This window comes from Triticum dicoccoides, chromosome 1A, assembly GCF_002162155.2.
Source record: "Triticum dicoccoides isolate Atlit2015 ecotype Zavitan chromosome 1A, WEW_v2.0, whole genome shotgun sequence".
NCBI classification, from domain to species: Eukaryota; Viridiplantae; Streptophyta; class Magnoliopsida; order Poales; family Poaceae; genus Triticum; species Triticum dicoccoides.
The window spans coordinates 568,254,685-568,270,676 of NC_041380.1; the positions used below are offsets into that span (position 1 = coordinate 568,254,685).

Here is a 15,992-nt window from a genome sequence, read left to right on the forward strand (position 1 = left end):
TAATGATATTGGTGTTGTTGTGTGAATGTTTAGAATTTTTTATATAAACTTGGTCAAAGTTGGATGAGATTGACTTCGGACAAACCTAATATGCAGAGTAAAAAGGACCGGAGGGAGTACTATAGGTAGTACCCGCCGGTGTGGCCATCTACGCCTCGTAACGCCTCGACGCCCAGCTGTGGCACCCTCGCCACAGCCACGCTACCACCGGTCGGTTCATCTCGAAAGAGTGAGTCGCGAACCACGCCACCACCATGAGAATGACATGTGGGCCAGCCGCATTTAAGGTCCGCGTGTCATTGACTCATATGCCGGGCACTAAAGCCACTGAAGTTTGGTCCCGTGGGCCCCGAGAGGGAAATGTAACTCCTGCGGCAGGCCTTGTGGTGCTCCCGCAGTACGAGCTCGTGCCAAAACTGGAATTTGCTTCTTACTACTACCAACTAGTACTAGTAACGTACACGTGCATTGCACGCATGAGATTCTGGTGGTTTGTGCATTATGCTTCTACATGTGCAGCTTTCTGGATTCTAACATGTGGCAAAATCTGGTGGAATGTAAGGTTAGGAAAGTTTGATTAGCTTAGGTGAGTGTTTGGTTCAAGCCACACCTTAGGCAAGCTACACCAAGGGCCCACATGACATACACACACAAAATGTGGCAAGATTCCCTTAGGCTTGCTAACTTGTTTCTCTCGTTTTGAAGAACTAATAACTTTGCCTAAGCTTAGTTGTGTCATGCACGTACCTACTAGTAGTTGTATAGTGGTAGTACTAGTAATATAGTATTAGGAGTACAAACTTGGTACTAGTAGGAGTAGTACTAGTACGGAATGCTCCTACTCTATCAACGAGCCCCGTCTGACACCAAATTTCTTGGCTTCCGTGCTACAGCTAGATCTTCCCCTCGTTTCTGTTTTCCAACCCGGCGGCGGGCCGGGTGTTGGTTTGCTCAACAGCGGTCCCACATGAAAGTGAAAATGCTAGGCAACACGCTTTCCCTAAGCTATGTGTCGTGCCGGACGGGCCGTGTTGTACTCCCGATTCCCGGGCGTGTGGGGGTGCGACGCGAACGCGGTAAGCCTTTTCCTTTTACCAGCAATGTGCCCATGCATTGCGACGGATCCAAAGTAGTAGAATAGTAATATTTGTTCACAAACTTGAAAGAAATCACTATTGTTTTGATATACTCCTAATATATTACTCCCTCTATACCTAAATATTTGTCTTTTTGAGATTTCAAATGGACTATCACATACGGATTATATAGACATATTGTAGTGTTTCTAGCAAGATGCCCGCGCATTGCACGAAGTTGATGGAAAAGGTAAGCACAACTTATAAATTGACGGATGGTGTACTAGTTACAGTGATGCATATAATTAAGCAAAGGGATCGCACATGTTGGTATTGACTAGAACGAGAATGCAATAGCACAATAAGAATTAAGGCCACGATGATGCGATCGCAGTGGTGGTTACAGAAGGCAAGAAGAAAGATGGATCCACGAACGTACGACCTCCTCCTCCTCAACTTAGTGCGCCGGGCCACCGACCGGCGGCTAAGGAGCGGCGACTTTTGTGGCGATGTCGAGGTGCTTCTCAGCAAAGGCATCCAAGGCTTCCAGCCGGTTGAGGAAGGCCAACGTCATAGCGTCCTCACTGGCCTTGTAGATACCTATGTACACGATTTCCTCGTACATGTGGATGTGTAGGTCGACGAATTCTTGCAGGGCGAGGCGCCTCGCGGCGAGCGTGACCTCCAGGTGGACATTCTTCGTGGCGTCGGCGGGCACTCGCAGGGCCACCAGTGCTTGAAAGAGGTTCCGGCCATGGAGGCCGATTAGGGTGGCAGGTAATGAGGAGCCCGGGCGCGGGGGCTGGAGGAGTACGGCGATGTCGTCCGCGAGCTTCTTGAGGATGGTGAACTTATTGCTGGTGCAACGATCATCTGGTCCAACTGAGAGTCGTCGTTGGCGTCGAAGGCGGCCATCCACCAGCCGGTCTCCAACACCGTCTGGAGACGATCCTCGGCGCCATGCCGCATGCCGGCGTCGTGGACCATCTGGCGCAGCCGCTGGCCGCTCACGAGCATCGCGACCATGGGTCTGGAGTGAGCTATTTTGCGCTTAGTGTAGGTGCTTAGGCAAATGCTTAGGTGCGTACGATGTGGTAGATGCATTGGAATGGAGGGGTGCCTTTATATGATGGCAAGGAGGAAAAACTGCGTTGCATTCACATTGTGCAGCCTCTTTTCCCGGACCTCCTCCCATTACTTCCCTCATGCATTAATTGAAGGAGGATGCATTAGCCGTTCAACATATCGGGAACCCCTACTCCCTCCCTCGTCTGCATTAAAGCCGTATCGGGAACTGCGTCGCCCGCTGTCAAATCGAATACTCCCTCCGTCTAGGTGAGTATTAAGTCATCTTACGAAAACCAAATAGTAAACACATAGGCGTGGTGCATTAACTCTCACATTGTTTCTTATTTTTTGACATAAATAGAGGAATCAACCAAGCAGTGATGTGGGGCTTGTATGCTTTTAATGACTTGAGACTATCAAATATGACATGAAGTGGTCAGTTCGTTGCACAAGAACAAATACAACCCATGTCAGCACACATGCATCTTTATATAGCATCACATCCAATGGCTAGAAAAGATGAATGAGACCAAATTATATCTCATCTAGATGAGTTCTAGCAAAACTGTATTAATAATACTTAGTACTCCTGCGCCATGTATCATATATTAGTATCATGTAGTACTTTATTTATTTATGAGGTATCCAGATGGCACTGCACCGCCAAGAAAAGAGGGTAACATCAAAATTATGGACTACTTTTTTGAGTATGTTGGTAAGGTCCGGTCATAGTCACTTGTTGAAATCTCTAAAAAGACAAATAGTCCCTCCGTCCGGAAATACTTGTCATCAAAATGGATAAAAGGAAATGTATCTAGACGTATTTTAGTTTTAGATACATCTCTTTTTATCCATTTTGATCACAAGTATTTTCGGACGGCGGGAGTAGAAAACAGAGTTGGTGATGATGGTGTGTGTGCCATCCTGCAGCAATATAGGCCGTCGGATTTATATCTAACGGATAGGAAAGAAATTATGGAAATTTTGCAAAAATTATACCCACATGTCTCTCCACGTTCGCAAATAAGGCCTTCCCTCGTTCAACCTTTTCCCTCACAAGATAAACTACTCATACAAATGCATCTTGATGTTCCGTGCAACGCACGGGCAGCTAGCTAATTTCTTTTAAAGTAGTTGCTGCGATAATTGGGTTGAAGTGATATATTTTATATCTGCCCCGAATGATTTCAGATTCACTAGTAGTAACAAAGAAAAGGTTGCCTTGTTAATTAACAGAAAACAGGGTGAAAACTATCACATGAGGCCGGCAAAAACAAGGCACACTGGGTTCAGGATCATCGTCACTACAGCTGTGCGCGCGCGAGAAGTCTACATATTGAGGGGGCTACCGAGCGAGGCACCAAGACACAATGTTTGAGAGAGAAACCAATTGACAGATTATGATCAGATCGAGTTGTCACCCTTCTGCTGTCATTGTTGGGGGGAGAGAAAGACGTATCGAGAGTGTGCACGGTAGGCACAGAGGCACAACTAGCGTGTGTGTGTGTGTGTTTGAAAGAGGAATAGATAGATTATTATAAAGATCGATGTGCCACCCTACTCCTTCGGTGCCGGGTAGTGTGTGTGTGTGTGTGTGTGTGTGTGTGTGTGTGTGTGTGTGTTTGAGAGAGAAGCCAGACGATAGATTAGTATCAAGATTGAGGTGTCACCCAACTCCTTTGGTGTTGGGAAGTGTGGCGGGGGGGGGGCAGTGACACTCACATATCTCTACTCTTATAAAAAAAATAGAGTTGGTGATGATGGTGTTCCCGCCATCCTGCAATATAGGCCATCCAATTTATATCCGATGGACAGGAAGGAAACTATGGCAATTTTGCAAAAAGATACCCACACCCCTCTCCGCATTTGCAAATAAGGCATTCCCTCGTTCATCATTTTCTCCCACAAGATAAACTTCTCATACAAATGCATCTTGATGTTTCGTGCAACGCATGGGAATCTTGCTAGTAGGGAGAAGGAGTTTGTGTGACACATAGTTAGCTATATTAAGGGATAGGTAGATAGCATATGTGTGAGAGACTATTATACTTTGAGACATTAGTGGCTGTGGGTGGGCAGAATTAAAGAGGTGGGCGTGTTAGACATAGAGAGCGTGTGTGTTTCTGTGTGAGAGACTTGTAGGACGGGGTAGAAAGACGAATTTAACCCTGACGGAGGGAGAGAAATACACGAAGTGCGCATGTGTGATTCCGATGCCCAGAGGGAAATGAGATATGTATGTGTGTGAGAGAGATTGCACAATTCATTCACGTATCACTATCTAACGATCGTGGACGTGCATCGCTTGAACATAAGCCAATATCTACTTCGTATCATGGCCAAAGGTACAATATCGATTCAACGCTATAAAGATTGGACACTCGCATATCACATTTTTTCTATTTAAATAAACCTTTTCAGTTGTGCATGCCAAAGTTACAGTGATGTTTCTTCAAACAACCAATGTAGCTATCATGTACATGCACCATTGTTACTCTTGCATTCAAATTCATTAGTCTTGGATGATTTAAGTTTCTATTTGAAGTAATATATATGAATTCAACGGGTACGCAATTTATGAAATGGAGGCTATGTAATCATATGAGGTAACACTTTTAAGTAGCTGACTACAATATCCATTTCTTTTTGTGCGCCTCTACACTAACACGTCAATGCATTATGTTTAAACTAAATAACCAATGACACTAAATTATCTATTTACACAAGAAATACATAGGCTGAGCGTTTGATCCCTTTTTTGTGAACGCGCCACTACACTCGTACGATTGGCCGCGCCCGTGTGAACGTCCAAGTTATCGGCGCATCATCCCGAGTTATTATCTTTTTTTCTGGGGTGGACTTCACACCAGTTATTAACTGTTGACGCGTGCCCCGTGTACACAGTCTAGCATGACCTTCCCACTAGCACGGTCCAAAATTAGTTGAAACTGGATACGAACGATCCCGCGGGTGGCAAAATCTCCTGCCTTCTTCTAAAATTTCCGCCACCTTAGTCTTTAGCATGCGAAATCGCCCTTTTGTCCTTGGTGCACAGAGACCAACAGTTACAATACCGCCCTCATCTACATGATAGGTCGGGGCTGCTTTGGTAACTTCCGGTTCCCCCACTACACGGCACCCCCATTTCCTCTCCCCCTCCCGCAAAAACGACTAACTCCACAACACCAGAGCATCTTACATCACGTCGTCCATACTTCATCGCCCTTTCTCCCCTCCCCTCTCGAAACCCTAGACTGCTCATCCACCGGCGTACCATAGCCCATTCACTGCCATCGGCGTCCACCTCGCCGGCTCTACTTCTTCGAACGCATCTACCCCTCCCACCTCCCCTAGAAACAAGTAGACTGCTCATCCACCACTGTACCACAGCCCATTCAGTGTCGGCCTTGTCCATGGCGCCGGATCTGCTTCGCTGGTACTCTCGTCAACCGCCGCGCATCTGCAGCGGCTCATTCGTACTCCCCACCGGAGATGCTTCGTCCACACCCCCCGGAGCCGCCCCACCGACGCCCCCGTCAACGGCCTCTGATCCTCTTCGCCGACACCTTCCTCAACCCTACCGGAGCCGCTTCGCCGACAACTTCCTCAACCCTACCGGAGCCGCTTCGCCGACACCATCGGCAACCCTACCAGAGTAGCTTCGCCTATACCATTCTCAACCCTACCGGGGCCGCTTTGCCAACTCACAAGTCCACGGCCTCAGATCCGCTTCCTCGCACCCTCATCCAACCTACCAGAGCAGCTTCTGACGCCCCGTCCACGGCCGCAAATCCGCATCGTCGACACCACCCTTAACCCAACCACTGGAGCAGCTTCTGACGCCCCGTCCACAACCGCAGATCCGCATCGTCGACACCATCCTTAACCCAACCACTGGAGTAGCTTCTGACGCCCCGTCCACGGCCGCAGATCCGCGTCGTCGACACCATCCTTAACCCAACCACCAGAGCAGCTTCACCTACTCCCTCGTCCAAGGCCACAGATCCGCTTCTCCCACACCGTAGTCCACCCTACCGGAGCCTCTCCACAAACAGCCTACTCGATGGTTCTAGATCTCCTTACCGTACCCGACAGCCAGCGCAGCGTCATCACCCTCGACATTTCTAACCTGATTCCCACCGTCCGGAGAGATGCCAAGCACCCGCCACGGCCTAGGTACTTCTCACCTTTAAACCCGTCCAGCATCACCTGTTATGCAGCTGGCAAAAACTACAAGGACGATGTTTCTTCTGGATCTAACAGCTTGGCCAACCAAGATCCTGGACTGAGGCATTGCTATGATCTTGTAAGCGCGTCTCTCTCTCTTGTATTGTTCTGTGCCTGCCAGTGTGCTTTGCTAAGATTTTCGACCAGTAATCCCTATATGCAGACAATGATATCTACTACTGGCTGCTAAATTAGATATGTAGATGTCATACATGATACTACCTCGTACCTCCGTTCCTAAATATAAGTCTTTCTAGAGATTCCACTATAGGCTACATACGGAGCAAAATGAGTGAATCTACACTCGAAAATGCATCTATATACATCTGTATGTGGTCCATACTAGAATCTCTACAAAGACATATATTTAGGAACAGGGGCAGTACATTACACAAAATCGTAGGTGGCATGTAGGAATTCCAGTAACTACATTAGGCTCCCTTAGAGTGTCTGCTAGTCCAGCATACAGAGTCATGGCTAGTTTATGGTACGCACACAATCGTTAATTGGTGGTTTAAATATGCGCAAGGGATATGCAATGTTGTATCATGTAGAGATGTCTGAAATTAGCCGTGTCAACTTGCAGATAGGGTTACACAATGAAAAAGTACAAGATGTATGTGGCAATTTCATGGAACATCACAAAAAAAGGAGAGACAGCGGTGAGCCTATACAGTGTGCTATGGTACGTCACTCCTCCATTGCAATCATCGTGACATGTTATTTGTATGCCAGTTCTATTAGCCAAGTTTCTTAGGGACAGTTATTACGAGTTATCCTAAGAAAATAAGCACCTGTGAATATAAGCTCCATGTAATAAGACAACCAGTTCTTTTCATTACGTTTTCAGCTTATCTTTGGTATGATCAGTGGAAAGTCTAGATTGCATTATATTTTTTTCATTTTGCTGCCCATATGGAAATTAATTTGACTTGCAAACATCACAAGTTGAACCTAGTGCAGTAATTAATATGATAGGAAAACAGACCATCACTATTTGCTCAAAATGCAAATACAAAGATACCATCTACTTGGCACAATCTACTTTGGTCAATGTTTTCCATAGAGATCCCATTGCCTAATTTAAACGAATAACACATGACCCACATTTAAATGAAGAACAATTATTTATCGAAATTCGATGGTCCAAGTGGCTGGTTATTATCGTATAGCAGCAGCACCTGAAAGCATCATATAGCAGCAGCAGCTCATAGCAACTCATCATACAGCAGCAGTCTGCAATTCATCATATACCAGCAGCAGCTCATAGCAATTCATCATATAGCAGCAGCAGGAGCAGCTCATAGCAATTCATCATATAGCAGCAGCAGGAGCAGCTCATAGCAATTCATCATATAGCAGCAGGAGGAGGAGCTTGTAGAACTCATCATATAGCAGCTGCAGCAGCTCATAGCAATTCATCATATAGCAGCAGCAGGAGCAGCTCATAGCAATTCATCATATAGCAGCAGCAGGAGTAGCTTGTAGCAACTCATCATATAGCAGCTACAGCAGCTCATACCAATTCATCATATAGCAGCAGCAGCAGCCGCTCATAGAAACTCATCATACAGCAGCAACAACTCATAGCAATTCATCATATATCAGCAGCAGGAGCAGCTCATAGCAATGCATCATATAGCAGCAGCAGAAGCAGCTCATAGCAATTCATCGTATGGTGGATCAGAATGAAAATTTGGCAAAAAATCAGAGGAGATCCTCACCTTGTTGGATGAGCTCATCCTTCAACAGCACCTCAAGGCCATGGCCTGGGAGGAGGGGAGGGGGAATAAGGTGCCTTCTGCCGCAGTGTGGCATCAGCAGTAGTTGTGCAGCGCCCCCCGGAGTAGTGCGTTGGACGAACCACAGTGGAGCAGCTACTAGAGACCATGAGAATGAGGGGCGGCGCCAGAGGGAGGAGCAGCCAGGGAGATTTGCCCCTACCCGCCGGCCATGTAGCCTAGCTAGACATAGCATCATCGAGGACCAGGCCAGATGGGACCAGTGGCGACGGCTCGCTGGAGGAACCCTAGTGCTGCAGGCAGGGGATCGAGGTAGAGGGAAAGGGGAGAGGAGATGCAAGCGGGCAGGGCAATGAATGCTTGCGTGTTTGTTTTTACTTGAGGGTCAGGTGTGACACGGGCGTCAGCAGTTGCATTTTGAGTGTAATATAGGCAGACAACAGAGTCATTTCACTATTCCCCTTCCCTTCAATTTTTAGTGAGGTTCTACCCGAAACAACCCCCTCCAAAGCGAAATTAGTTAAGCCCAAGCCCATAACTCAAAAATGACTTCTTTACATCTTTTTATGGCTTATTTTGACAATATGGCCTGAAAAGGCGGAATCGAACTGGCCCTTAACCTGCAATTCAATTGTGCGTGCAATGATGAATCACTCCTGCCTGCTATCTGTACATTTAGGCATCATCATACATGGCATAACCTAATACATGTGCATTCCATTGTAGAATCTGGAATATGCAATGTTTATGTTAGTTCATACGTTGCACATGATGTTTAAATGCCCCTTAAATCTGGTTAGTCAAGTGATGGTCTTTAAGCCTCCTTCTTTGCTTCTTTTCTTGGTATGTAAGATTTGCTCACATATCTGTTCAATTGCTTGTTTGCATCAGCCAGCCATACTAGGACGGTTTATTTTGATTACTTGCTGTTCTTGACCTAACACTCTAACAGAGCTTGTCAACGATTTAAACACTAAGGGCTGCTGTAGTGGGGCCTTGTCTAACTCATAGGTGACATAAAGGTTTGGCTGTACACTACAGTAGGCTCTCCAAGAGTACCTGGAGATCCAGTTCGAAGGTATGCCTAGTTTTTACATAGTGCAGATATAGTAAATGCTTATTTTATTGTGTGCAAGTGCAAGAGATGCGGCATGTTTCATTATGTGGTGTTGTTTTGTTATAATCTCATTCTTTTGTGTTCACAGACTGGAAAGTATGCATATTTATCTTCCAAGGAGACGAGTAACTAGTTTGTGTCACCTTGCAGAGGGGGTGCAATGAAGATAAGATTGAGGATTTCCAAGTACAAGATGTTAGGAAGGAGCCTTGCAAGAGAAGTAGGAGCTGCGCTGAGCCTCTTCAACCTTCTAAGATAAGTCACTGTATGCAACTCAACAGTTCAATTCCTTGTTTGTTTTAGGCATAGTTAATTTTCTCTTTTCAATTGCTTTATTTGTCCTCAGTTAATGAGATGCCCAAATAATCATGCCTGATGTTCGGTACTTGTATCACTATTAGTTGACATAATTAAAGGCCTTACCATTTAATTACTCTGCCGAAGTGTGCCTGAAGCTTTGAAGTCTATTAACCAACTATTATTGCATGAGGCTCACAATCTAGTTTATACTATGCTAATGATTGCATAATTTTTCCTGCTGTAATATGTTTGTATGAAACCCTCTGCTGTTCATTATGCTCCCTAAGACTTTAATTGAGGCACAGAATAGCCAACTGCTTGCTTACTTATACGCAACATGTTGTCTAAATTTGTAACTTGTCTGTGTTTTCGATTGGGCCCTAACATCATGCTCCTCTGTGAGCTAAGAGGGATTTCTGTATGCAGGTTGTACAGAATATCTTTTCTATAATTTTTAAAATATCACCTGCTTATGCTTCATGACGTGTAACAATTTTTTTAAGTGATGTGTAACATTATTGTTAGTCCTGTTTTGCCACGAATTACTTGTCGCAGGTATGGATGTATCTAGATGTATTTTAGTTCTAGATACATCCATTTCTGCGACGAGTAATTTGGAACGGAGGGAGTACAAAATAGTATCTTGTTCGCTTCACTGTTGTAATTATATTTTTGCCCTAGTCATGTGTACTTACAGAAACATTTCAGGATGAAGTAACATCAACACAAAGATCTGCGAGCTATGCGGCATGGCCGTTACCGAATGATTATGGATTGGAATTGAAATGTGTTGATGTTCTCGAGCGTCAACTAGAGGTGGCAAGACAACGTGTACATGATTGTCAACGTATAATCAACAAGTTGAGACTGGACATGCAGGTATTAGATGCATGAGTCAAAAAAATGAAACAAGACACTGAGGTAACCATGAAGGAATTGGAGATTTTGCAGACTAAAATTTTGCTATCTGAATCCGGCCAATCCTATTTTCTGAAGAGATTATAGTTCAAATGGAGTTAAGTTGATGTGCGTCCATGATGTATGAGCTGTATTTGCCCAGTGTATGTAATTTGCTATTTGTGTATGCTTTATTATCAGCTGTGCCGAACCATAATGCCCCGTGGGTATAATCGGCTATAATTTCTTTATTATATAGTGTAGGATTATTCTACATTTCTATGCCTTGATCTCTTTGTTGTATAGTATATGCTTTTTAGAGGTGATAGTATTGAGTAGGATAATTCTTTGAGTATGCTATATCGTTCAAACGGGGGCCAACTCGCCCGACCATGGCCCTTCACGGGCCGTCGGATCCATGGGCCTTCTACGTCTCATAGGATCCATGGGCCTTCTACGTCTCGTAGGATCCATGGGCCGCCGACTCATTTATGAGTCTTGTACAGGCCTTTAATGGGCCGTAGACGGGCCTTTAATGGAAATCGTACGTTTTATGGGCTGACCTTAATGGGCCATTAATAGGCCGTATTTGGTGATGCTAGGAAAATGACCCAACAGACTAACGGTCCACAAACGAGCCGACTGTAACGACGGGCTGAATTTGGCCCACAAGCAGAAAATGACAGTAACGGGCCGTAAGTAACCGAGTGTTGCAAATGAGCCCAAGAATAAATGGGCCCTCGGAAGGCCGAAAGTTAACTTGGGCTGGAAACGGCCCAACGGAATAACGGGCCGTTAATGGGTATAAAGTGATACACTGTTCATTACGGGCCAGTTTCACCACGGGCCATTAATGAGTGTAAAGTAATACACTGCTCATTACGGGCCAGTTTCAGCACGGGCCGCTAATGGGCCAAGAGTTACAAAGGGCCTCATATGGGCCGAAAGACGTCATGGGCTATACATGGGCCAGAAGTGAAAACGGGCTGGAATCATATTGGATGGCCCAGATGACGCTACTGGGCCTAATTCGGATAGGGCATAACGGGCCTTGGGTTAGCGGGTTGTAAATGGGCTATATGTGAACAGCCCGTTAACAGGCTTTCCATGGGCCGGCCCGCTAGTTTTTGACCAAGTCAAACGGGCCGGCCTTTTCACAGGAATGGGCCACTGTTGGGTCGTGCCACGTGTCGACGTATCATAGGCGCCTTCTGTCCAGTGAGCGGATGACTTCTGTTCCAACGATGAGCCGACACGTGTTTCCTCTAGCCAATGATGATTTTACACGTGGAAAATCCCCATTGGTCGGGGCTGTTAACGGGTTATCGGATCCAAAACCCGACCTGATAGCTTAACGGCATTCCGTTACGGTGGATGCCACGTGTCGGTCACCCTTGATGAAAGCACTTCTGTGACGCGCGATTTATCGTCATGGAAGTGGACACTTCCGTGATGATAATTTTGATAATGTCATGGAACACTTCTACGACAGCACAGGTATGACTATCTTGATTCTGTCATAAATTTGTCATGGATGTACATGCATGACAAAAAACACGACCTACTGTGACAAACACGTATCATCACGGAAGTGTATTTTTTTTATAGTGATAGTAGTGGCGCACCACATGTATGGTGCGTCATTAGTGTCCATATTATCTATAGCCCTTTTCCTAGTAGTGTTTGGCATGCTTTCTTTGGAATGCCCGGTTCTCACAATGACATCAACATGCTTCAACGATCTCTGGTGTTCGGGAGGCTTTGCAATGGGGAATCACCACCGTGCAACTAGACCGTTAACGGCCGGGACTACAACATGGGGTACTATCTTGCCGATGATATCTATACTCAATGGACGACGTTTGTGAAGACCATAGCCGAGTCGTGTGGCAATAAACAGAGCCACTTTGCAACAATGCAGGAAGCAGCTAGGAAGGACGTGGAGAGGGCATTTGGTGTGCTTCAGGCGTTGGAGAATTGTGTGGAGCGCTGCAATGATATGGGAATCAGAAAGTTTGTGACAACTGATGACATGTTGTGTTATTCTGCACAATATGATTGTCGAGGATGAGGACGATGGTGTAGCCCAAACCCATGATTTCGAAGCACTCGGAGAACAAGTTGAAATCCCAGAAGATCAAGATATGGCTCAGCTTATGAACTTTCTGAGAATGCATCAGAATCTTCGAAATCAGCAGATGCACACGCAGCTACTCAATGATCTTGTGGAGCACATGTGGATCCACAATGGCAACCAAGGAGGCAATGCTTGGGTTTGGCACTTCAAATAAATTTTATGTAAACACTATGTATGCTTGATACCAACATTTGTTATTTATGTGCGACATTGTGTTGCATGATCGACGTGCATGTATTTGCATGAATTTGAGAGTCCGGATTTGAGATATGTGGATGCACGGAAGGAAATATGAGGGCCCGTCCGGATGCGCCCGCGGACGTGCCCGGACGCGTCCGCGGGCGTTTGAGGGGATTTGCCAAGTCCGACTGTAGATGCTCTAAATGTGTGGTTTGAAGTTTGTAATGACGTCAAGAGGATGCCCTACCTTCCTATGCTTTCCGAATGTGGAGAGACTGCACATTGTGGTATTTGTCTTCAATTCATGTTCTTCTTACATTTGTGTGCAGTTCTCGCATGTTATTGCTGGTAGATAGTGCTTCAGAATTTAGATTGGTTGCATAGATTACTCGAAGTCAGTTATATTGCTGAGATAATTAACTATGGTCTTTTTGGTTCTTCCGCTGTAAGAAGAGGCTGACAAGGGGTTATAAGATCAACTGTAAGAAGCAGCGATGAATGATAATGAGCTGTAACCGCTGTTTTTTTTTTCATTTTCTAACCAAAGCAAAGGTGGATGAGGAGGCAGCGCATGCGATCGCGGATGAAAACACTGCCAACATCGGCAGCTCCACATCGTTTCCGCCAAAACATTACCTTGAGTGACGACGTCCATGACCAAAAGGTGGATGAAGAATAGAACATGGGAGACAAAACCATCCACATCCGGCAAAGAGTCGGAGGTGGGACACTTGCCCACATCCAACAAAGAGCAGGCTAGACTAGTTTTTATTTTCGCCATGAGAAAAAAATCCAAGTATTTAATGGAAAATGCCATGTCCCTTGCACAGGGTTGGATTGCCGGCTCTCATATCCAGATCCACGAATGAGTCTGGACGCGCCTACGGATGTCTAGTGTGTCCGATTTGAGGTACGCCGTTGGAGATGCTTTAAGTGCACATTTTACTTAAAAGAGGCCAACGATAAACGAAACAAAAGCATTCCGTTTCTAATGTCTCGGTACAGGTACGTGTGATCAGATTAAGAAAAGTATGCATATTACATCCATTTTGCAGAATCTTCCAAAGGTAGTGGTAAGCGTCCTATGGAATCAACAGATATCTGCAGCTCCATTGTCGTTGACCAAAGGTGCCTGAAAACTCCTGAAAAATCAAAGAATGTCGTCAGCGAAATGATGCAATAATAAAACTTTAAGGCCTTGGTTACACTAAGGAAAAGACGGTTACCGCGCGTTATCATTCACCGTTTTTTGTTACAGTTCCCCCTCAACCGCCTCTTCAATGGCCTATCAGACTCGGCTTGTGAGCAATTATCTTCTGAATCATATGATAGCAAATCATTAGCTCGTGCAAGAAAAAACAATTTAAAAACAGGGGTTACAAAAACTATCATTCTTGCAGATTCATGGCTTCTTTTTTGCCTACAGAGCATGCATACCTTCACAGCTCCTGGCATTGGAAGGCCTTTTCCCCTCTTTGTAAGTTGATGGCAGGATTAACCTTGCATTCTGGTCACACAACAGGATTAACTATTTACTCTTAATCTCCCACAAAGAAAGACATATTTACTTTTGATGACTTGACTTACAAAATGGATGAAGTTTACTACGTACTAATTAATGACTCAAGACTTTCACAAAGAATGAAGCTTTGGATTTGTTGTTACCTTAACATCTTCATCTTGACGGAGTCTTTGAACCTTCAGCTGGGCTACCTTTGTGTCACCAGATCTCTTCGCAGCAACCGTGATCACCCCAACTTCCATCTATTGCTGTGCAATCTCACATTTCCCATTGAAAGGCGGCATGTGGCAAAACCTGAAAGTTCACAGCATCAACACCTCAGACCTGTCAAAAAGGTACACGTGTGCTGTATAAACTTTGCTACAGCAAGATGATTGTATCAATTCAAGTTCCTGTTCTGAAGTCTTATAGTTTCATGATACAAAGTTATTTAAGTTATTTGAAGTTAAAATGAAAAGATAACTGGATTTAACAATGAAAAGATATTTAAGTTATTTGAAGTTAAAATGCTACAGGATTCATTTCTTTTATGAAATTGATCTTGGTCACGATTTGAAAAGTTGCAGGAACTTAAAACCCTGGCCACCATAGCAAAAATGTCGTAGCGATGATATGCTAATTGCAAGCTGGTAACTTTAATAGTCTGTCAACATACAAACCATTCAGTGGGCAGAGAGTCTTTATCGAAGCCCACTCTCAGCACTCTCCATTTACGACAGCTGTTGCACTGAACCCAGTCAGCAACAGCCTCGATGTGCTCACAGTCTTCTCTCTAGATGAAGAAAGTTAACTACAGTGAATAATCCTTTAGAATAATACGGAACAATGCATAATGTAAAATGATAACTTATTACTTCTGTAAGATAAACATTTAGCTCCTGAGAGGATGGAAATGCAACCTCCATCCCTGCTGACACTAAATCTCTGATGGCATGATTACATACATGTAAGTAGATGTATTTTCTAAAGAACTGATAGATTTGTATGCATGTATTCCATGCAGAAAAAGGGACGTGCATATCACATCTATATTTGTATGTCAATTTTACCATATTTACAGAAGACCTAGTAGGTTTTGAATGGATAGTAACACAAATTGTTATTGATTGTCTCTATCATGATGGCATGAATGGGTAACTCACGCTGTCCACCGTGTTACCATCCCACCTCATCATGACTAATACTTTCATTAGAATATTCAAATGAATGCATGACAACAGAGTATTGTTTTTTCTCAGTAAAGGCATGATCAAGAGCTGTCTGCTAACAATCTATGGCATACAGAGTTATCACCCAGCATTGTCGTTCTTGTCCTTTTACAATGCAAAAGAGATCTGATAATGCATTTCAGGACAATATATGTAAGATATTTTCCAATATAAATTAAATCATGCATCCATACCAATTCAAGCTTGTGAAAATTTGTATCCCAGTATTCATCTGCTTTTCTTCCGAGCCACTCCTCCAGTTTGACATACATTTCACAATCTTGAAACCCTTGCTTGCTGTTAAGAACCCAAGTACTACCATCTTCATTATCCTGCAAAATACATCAAGAAGTTAATGCCAGGGATACAAGGGTAAACAAACAGGAAAAGAGAAGAGCAAAGAACTTGAAAAACAAATCATACAATGATGTCGGTAATATCTGCAACTCCTATCATTCCACGCCCAACGTCAGGACTGTGCTGTTGACCACCAACTCGTTTGTAAGACTGGGAAGAGA

The 15,992-nt window shown here is 44.5% G+C and overlaps 1 pseudogene; it reads right to left on the reverse strand.

The window, feature by feature from the left end:
* Positions 1–13,782: 13,782 nt before the first annotated feature.
* Positions 13,783–15,992, reverse strand: part of LOC119355628 — a 56,392-nt pseudogene continuing 54,182 nt past the window's right edge.